Source organism: Benincasa hispida, chromosome 12 (genome assembly GCF_009727055.1).
Source record: "Benincasa hispida cultivar B227 chromosome 12, ASM972705v1, whole genome shotgun sequence".
NCBI lineage: Eukaryota > Viridiplantae > Streptophyta > Magnoliopsida > Cucurbitales > Cucurbitaceae > Benincasa > Benincasa hispida.
The window spans coordinates 32,116,610-32,124,456 of record NC_052360.1 but is presented as its reverse complement, the minus strand read 5'-3'; positions in this window follow the sequence as shown (position 1 = coordinate 32,124,456).

Genomic DNA, 7,847 nt, shown 5'->3' with positions numbered 1-7,847 from the left:
TCGAATCCCATATAGAAGCATACGAACGTGCCATTGATTTCAATTTTGGAAAGACAGACAAACAGATAAAACAATACACAGGATAAACATTTAAGCATGATAAACAGGGAATGGAAACTTACCCTTGAAGATTTTCTTCAATGAGTTTCCTTTTTGCACGAATTCCCACGAATACGAAACTTCTTTCATGAACAAGAGGAGGAACACTACCGTCGGACTACCTTGCTATTCTCAGGCAAGAATCTTGATTGTGAGATCTAAAACCTTTTTGGAATAGGAAATTGATTTTATAGAGATGTAGCATTCTGGATTTTTTTTTTAAAAAAATGTTATTTTAATAATTATTAACAAAAATAGGGTTTGGTGGATAATATTGACAAAAATAGATTTTTTTTAATCGTGTACCCGGTACACGATTACATTTAAATCGTGTACCCGGTACACAATTAGAACTAAATCGTGTACCCGGTACACAAGTCCCTGTGATCTGGCACGCAGACTGCCAATGTGGCAGTCATGCAGCGTTGACCAAGGTAATCATGGACTGGGTCCACAATTACCCTAAGTCGTGGGTACACGACTTAGTGGTCCTTTAAACGCTGCAACCCCTTCTTCTTCCCCCATCCGATACTTTTTTCTCCTTTCTTCCTCCCCGCTACCATCGGTCGCCAAATCTACCGTCGTCCGCTATCTTCACGATTACCTTTTTCTCCTCTCTTTTTGCTGCCATCATGAGTCGATTTACCACCCGTTGTCTCCAATCTTTGTCGTCGTTCGCCTTAGGTAAAGTTTTTTCTTTATTTTTTTCCCATATATGTATTTGTTTATAAAAATGAAGATTGCTTCATATATATATCATTTTGTTTTCTTTTGGGGTGATTTAAATGTATGATTCATAGATATACTATTTTGTATTTATTTTGGCTAATTTAAATGTATAATTTATGGATCTTAGATTTGGGTTGATTTAAATGTATAATCTTTAGATCTTATATGTTGAACCTAGAAATTGAATTTTGTTGGGTTGATTTTGTTGGACTAGTTTTTTGGATGATTTTGTTGGGCTATTTGTTAGGTTGATTTATGTAATTGTATCTTTTATGTACTTATATTTTTTATGTAATTATAATTTTTATGTAATTGTCCTTTTTATGTCATGAATTTATTTTATCTAATTCATTCTTAGGAAATAGATTTTGTTATGTGATGGATTTTGTTATGTAATGTAATTTGAACTTCTTAGGTAATGGAGTTTGGTCCATCTAATCCTGTACAACTATATCAACAAAATACGCATCATTCACAATCGATATGGAAGAGTTATTCTACCGTAGTTTTGAGTTGTCGGAGAAGGGAGACATCTGCACAACATACTATCCCATTTGATCAACGATTATTCCCTACGTTGAATAGGTAGGTTTTCTTGGGGTTACACAAATCATATTTATCCAACTTGATTGGCACCTCATTACTGCTTTAGTTGAGCGTTGAAGACCAGAAACCCACACATTTCACCTGTCTTGTGGGGAATGTACAATTATATTGCAGGATGTTGCCATTCAGTTTGGGTTACAAGTGGACGAAGAACCATTGACAGATTCATTACATTATGATTAGAAGAATGTTTATGACGAGCTCTTAAGCATTCTACCGATGATCTGAAAGGCTTAAGATTGAGTATCCCGTGGTTGGCGTCCCAGTTTCTAGAATTACCTCCCGATGCCGACGACATAAGCGTACGTAGGTATACACGAGCATACATTATGCAGCTTATTGGAGGATTTTTGTTCGATGACAAGTCGAACACTCTAGTACATCTCATGTATTTCCTGCTACTGTCTAATTTCGAGCATGTTGGTATGTACACATGGGGTGGTGCCTGTCTTGCATGGCTTTATAGAAAACTTTGTCGGGCTACCAATGCAAAAGCGTTGGAAATAGCGGGGCCGCTGATACTACTACAAGTATGAGTTTATGATTGATTTCAGTTTATAGCACCACAAGTCCAATTACAGACCCCAGGTCATCATCCACTTAGTGCCAGGTATTATTTTATTTATATATTTATTTTGTTATCATTTTATGTAAGGATATAAATTAATTGTATTTTTTATAATTTTAGATGGAGTGGTATATTGTTACCTCTGAACAGTCAGCAAATATGTTGCTAGTATACCGAAAATATTTGACATATTGATGTACAATCAGGCAACAAATGTATATATAAATGAATATTTAAAACATTTTGAGTGTATAATTATCTTCTTTTTTTTTTTTCAGATTAATTGGATTTCATACACACAAGAGATTTGTGAAGGATCTCATACCGAGAGTTCCATAAGCGTGTTCAGATCGCTCCGATTTCACAGTGACCGAAATACAAAAGATATACATTCAACACATACAGTTATGCACATTATTCTAATTATCGGCATGTTCATAACACAATAAATAATAGGGAAAGGGTTCATACCAGTTGAAGACTCTCTTCGAACTTCTGAACCCAATGCAGCGGAAACCCTCCAACAGATCTACCAACACCCAGCGAGTATGTCGACTGCAACAGCACGATCAGTACGAACACGAACACTGCAACGGGGACGACACCACCACTAATGAAACCCGAGTATCCTCGGAGTGAAAACGCAAATAGTGGGCTTTGGTGAGTTTAGTAGAGGACGGAGGACAACAAGTCGTGTAGACGATAAGCAAGTGGGAGAAAAAAAACTATGCTATCGTATAGTGGAAGTGTTTATTGTATAGAAGAGCTACACGATCGTGTATGAAAAGTTGAACGATCGTTTAAGAAAAACGTATACGATCGTTTAGAGAAGTCATGAGGTAGACAATCGTTTAGACGGAAGAGCTTCTATCGTATAGGCTCTCGAGCGATCGTTTTCACGAATTCTTTTGAGCAGTTGAAAATAATGAATGCACGATTCGAAAAATGAAACTCTTTTCATTTTTAACCCACCGGTTACCATAACCAACGCTGCTCACTACCCACGTCCGAACGTGGAATAATTGGTTAATTATCATATAATTAATCAATTAATTAATAAATAAATATAATCATATTATATTTATATCCTATACTTTGATATCACATATCTACTATAGTATTTTCTCTTCTACTTGATATAAATCATATTTATATCTTATTTCCTCCAAAATAATGTATCTAATACATTTAGCCAATTATATCATATATAATTAACTAGTTCAATTATCATATATAATTGAACTTTCTCTTGTCAATTTGAACATCTCAAATTAACCTAAATATTGGTTCTCAACTTTATCCAAGCTAACCAGGGGACCGAATGGATCTGTGGCTCAAAGCTCCAACGGTACGTGAATAGCTGACTAAACTCTTTAGCCACGAGATCCACCATTTGTTAACTATCAGTGATTCCACTAAAGACCAACAACTGAACTCTTTTTACCACAAATATATTTCTGTGTCCATCGGATATAACCAATCATGAGTACAATGACCCTTCATAGATGCTCATAAGTACAGTTGGTCCAATTTACTGTTTTGCCCCTGTAGTTACATCTCACTCCTTAAGTACCACTGATTTCTCTAATGAACAATACAACATAGTCCAACTATGTGTGAACACCTCTTGAGCCAAGAGAAGGTGTATGACGCCACATTGTTCAAGCCTCGGAATCAACCTTTAAGGGAGCCATCTATCTACTTACCCCTGCCTCGGGGAAGGAGTGAATTCCATCTTGTGTAGCTAAGTTTCTAGCTCCCAAATCAGACGAATCCCCAAAATGGTAGGTTTGAATCAGCAACCTGGCCACTTGCATCTATACAAATCAAAGGACTGCCCTCAATGTCATGAGTTCTCAACTCACTCAGGATTGAGGTCATGTTACCTATGGTTATCCTAGTGAAGTAAAGTCTTTGTCATGAATGGTGTTATATAACGAGAAGTTAACACTTCGTGCCCAGGTCTTATATAAACTCTTTGTATAGGACGCCCCTGCTCGTATGTCCCCAACACAAATGATCAGGATCAGACCATCTGTGAAAAGTCACAACACTTGTGACCATTCCACAAAACGGGTCGCATGCGTAGCGTTACCAGGATAAGGTTTCCCTCCTATATCCATTTACTACAGACCATTTTGATTATCACTCAAGGCATGATTCACTTGTATGTCACCACATATATGCTTGAGTCACATACAGATAACCAGGGATTTTATGTTTATTGGTTTGTGGTAAAGCAAATAAAACAATTAATTGAGCAAAACAACAAGATATGAAGTAAATATCATATATTAACAACACAAGTGTTCGTACATACTGTTTACATATTACAGGACACGAGACTTTAGGGCATCAACCCCAACAATTTGGTCATCACTACCTGATTACTGTCATGATGGTGAAGACATCTGGTTGACCGTTAGCCTTCTTATATACTTCTATATAGTAGAGTGGCATCATCCAGATCGTGTGTTGAGACAGTTCAGTCTGCAACAAACGATACCTTTGTTGTGCTATACACTCTCAACACTACACCAGATTGATTTGAGAAGTAAGCATGACCAAGACTGTTGTCGAATTCATGCAAAATATATATCCTACGGGCATGCACGACATGATCGTTGTGCACAAGGAGAAATAACAAATGGGCCAACTGTATCAGATGACTACTTTCCCTCGTACGATTCAATCACGAGGCAATTTTCACACCTGACAACGCTTACTATTACTGCATGGTAAGAGATCTAAAATCAGACATTTCCCAAATATATGATATGAATATTGTTTAATATTTATTTTTTTCATCGTACAGAATAATTTTATCGGAGATGTACAACAATATTCAGTACAACACAATTTATCAGAGTTGGGTTCAATGTGCCACCAAATATTGATCAATATAGAAAGTATTATTCAACAAACAAGACGACTCAATGTTGCTGACACTAATCGAAGATATATTCGTTGTAGACGACAACGATAACAGGGTGAAGCTAATTTAGAGGCACACAAAGACAACCCCCATGTGGGGTAAGGGCTAAGGGGTCGTCTTTAAATTTCATGTAAACTTCTATTTTCAAATTAAAGAACTAATTGCAAATCTTCTTTAGTATCATGACATCTTTTTTTTTTTAATATGAGTGCAAAATAATTATGTTTTCCTTGCATATTAAATATATAATTAAGTTTAATAGTGAAAGAATTTGTTAGTTAAAAATTAGAAAAAAAACACTTCAATCGATTTTTTTTTAAAAAAAAAAAAAAGAAAGAAAGAAAAGTGTGGACTCGGTTCACGAGTCCCTCTTTGACCGATCCACCAACTGAGCTGACATGGTGCTGACTAGGTTAAATGCTAATTGTGTACCCCGTACATGGTTTCCCTTCATAGCAAAACTACCATTTTTGTGTCAATACTTTCCATTTCCACCTATTTTTAAAAATTATTTACTATGTACCTGTCAATAATTTGAAAATCCACAATATATTTTAACTTGATCTAGCATTCAGTAAATTTTGTGCGAGTGATAGAGAGAGAGAATTGAGAGAGAATTGAGGGAGTTCTTACAAAAAAAAAAAATAATGTTCTTCATCTTTTACCATCGCAAAGACTTTGCAATATCAAATGAAAGAAGGAGGGGAGTTACTTTAACACCCCACTCTTTCTACATAGTTTTATTTGATTAAAAAACATTAAATCATATAAGATATTTAATTCATCATGTATTTAAATCATAATAAAATACATCTCTCTCTCATAATTTATAGCTTAAATATGAATCACAATCGTATTAAGTCTAACCTATAGTTTTATATGAATGTCATTCATATAATTAATATTTGAATCTTATTCAAACATATATCTCTTTCATATTATAAAGTTTAAATTTGAATCTCATTCAAAATTAAATTTATATTACACTGTATCCATATACATTATATTAATTTACATCTCATAAAATTTCATTCCCTTATTTGATTTGAAAAATTCAAATTATTCCAAAACTATTGTTGTTTTATCCTCATTGAGCTAGCAATGGGACCTAATGAATCTACAAATTAGAAGCTACAATGATACAAGATTAATTAATTAAACTATTTAATTAAATTAATCAACATTCATTAACTATAAGTCACTCAAACTGTACTCTTTACACTATAAATATATTTCTTTGTCCACAGATATAACCATTACCAATAAGCTAACCCTTCACGAATTACTCGTAATTACAACTGGGTCAAATTATCATTTTACCCATATAATTACCTTTTACTTCTTAAGTACCACTCCCTCTAATGAACAATTAGTTTATAGTCAAATTATAAACTAAATCCCTCTAAAGGCAATGAAAGGGTGAGGCCTCATTGTTAAGACCCAAAATCAACTCTTAGGGAGCAATTTATCTACTTACCCTAAAGACAGGAAGGAGAGGATTTCATCTTGCGTAGCTATGTTCCCAGCTCCCCTATTCGGACAAATTCCCAAAATGGTGGGCTTACTAAGTTGGCGATAATGAGCCTCTTTCACTCATACAAATCAAAGGACTGCCCTCATAGATAGGTGTTCATAACTTGCTCAGGATGGAGGTCAAGTTACTTATTGTCATCCTATGTAATGTTAATATCTTTAGTCAATGATGTTATAAAGAGAAATTAAACATTTCACAGTCCGGTCTTATACAAACTCTTTGTATAGAATACCTTCACTCGCATGTCTCTACAGGAACGATTTGGATCACATCATTTGTAACACTTACAACCCTTGTAACATTTACAAAGTGGCCAGCATCCGCAGTTTCACCACGATAAAGTACTCAACCTTATCCATATACTAGAGATCATTCAAGTTATTACGTGAATATGATCCACCTATATGTCTACCACTTACTGTTCAAGTTACATAAAATAACCTCAGGGCTTAGTTTATTCAATTGAGTTATGCACAAATGAAATAACTCTTTATTTTATTAATTAAATAATTTCTTAATACAATTTATAAACTACGAAATCCACAAGATTTAGGGCACCAATCCTAACACTTTGCTTGGGAGTTTTTGTACGGATGACCTAAGATTTGGGAAAAATGAAATTTACCCCGTTTTTTTACCCTTTATTGACGTCAAATTTGGGTGAAACTACCAAAATGAACTCATGCAAGCAGAAAATCCCATCTCGCTCTCTCGCTTCCTTTCTTCACTCACAAATCACTCTTCTCTCTACCTCTCTCGCTCTCTCTCTCTTTCCTTCCTCACTCACATTTCACTTTCCTTTCTTTTCTCTCTCACAGCGAGAGTTGTGCATGTGGTTTTGCTGAAAGTTGGTCATGTCGAAGAAGAAGAAAAGAAGAGAAAGAAAAAAAAAAGTTTCGTCGAAGTTGGTCCATCGAAGAAGAATAAGATGAAGGAAAAAGGGAAAAAAGAAAAAAAAAAGAGTTTTGTCAAAATTGGTCTGTCGAAGAAGTTGTGATCGTAGGAACAAGAGAAAGGAAAAAGGAAGAAAGAAAGGAAAATGGATGGAGGAAAGGAAAAGTTGTGATCGTATGGAGCAAGAGAAAGGAAAGAGGAAGAAAGAAAGAAAAATGTATGGAGGAAAGGAAAATTTGTAACTTCCCTTGTATATGACATTTAGCAAAAAGCCAGTTAACATTATTTTAAAAAAGTAGGACATTTTTCATTTGGACCTCTAAAATAGGTCAGCGGCGTCGTTTTTCCCTTTGTTTGGCTTGGTACCTAAAAGGTGTAAAAAGGTCATTTTTGAAAATTTCTCTCCCATTCTTACATGTTTTTATTTTAAAATTAATCTAAATTGTTATTTTATTCTTTCATTTATCATTTTGAGAATTCTT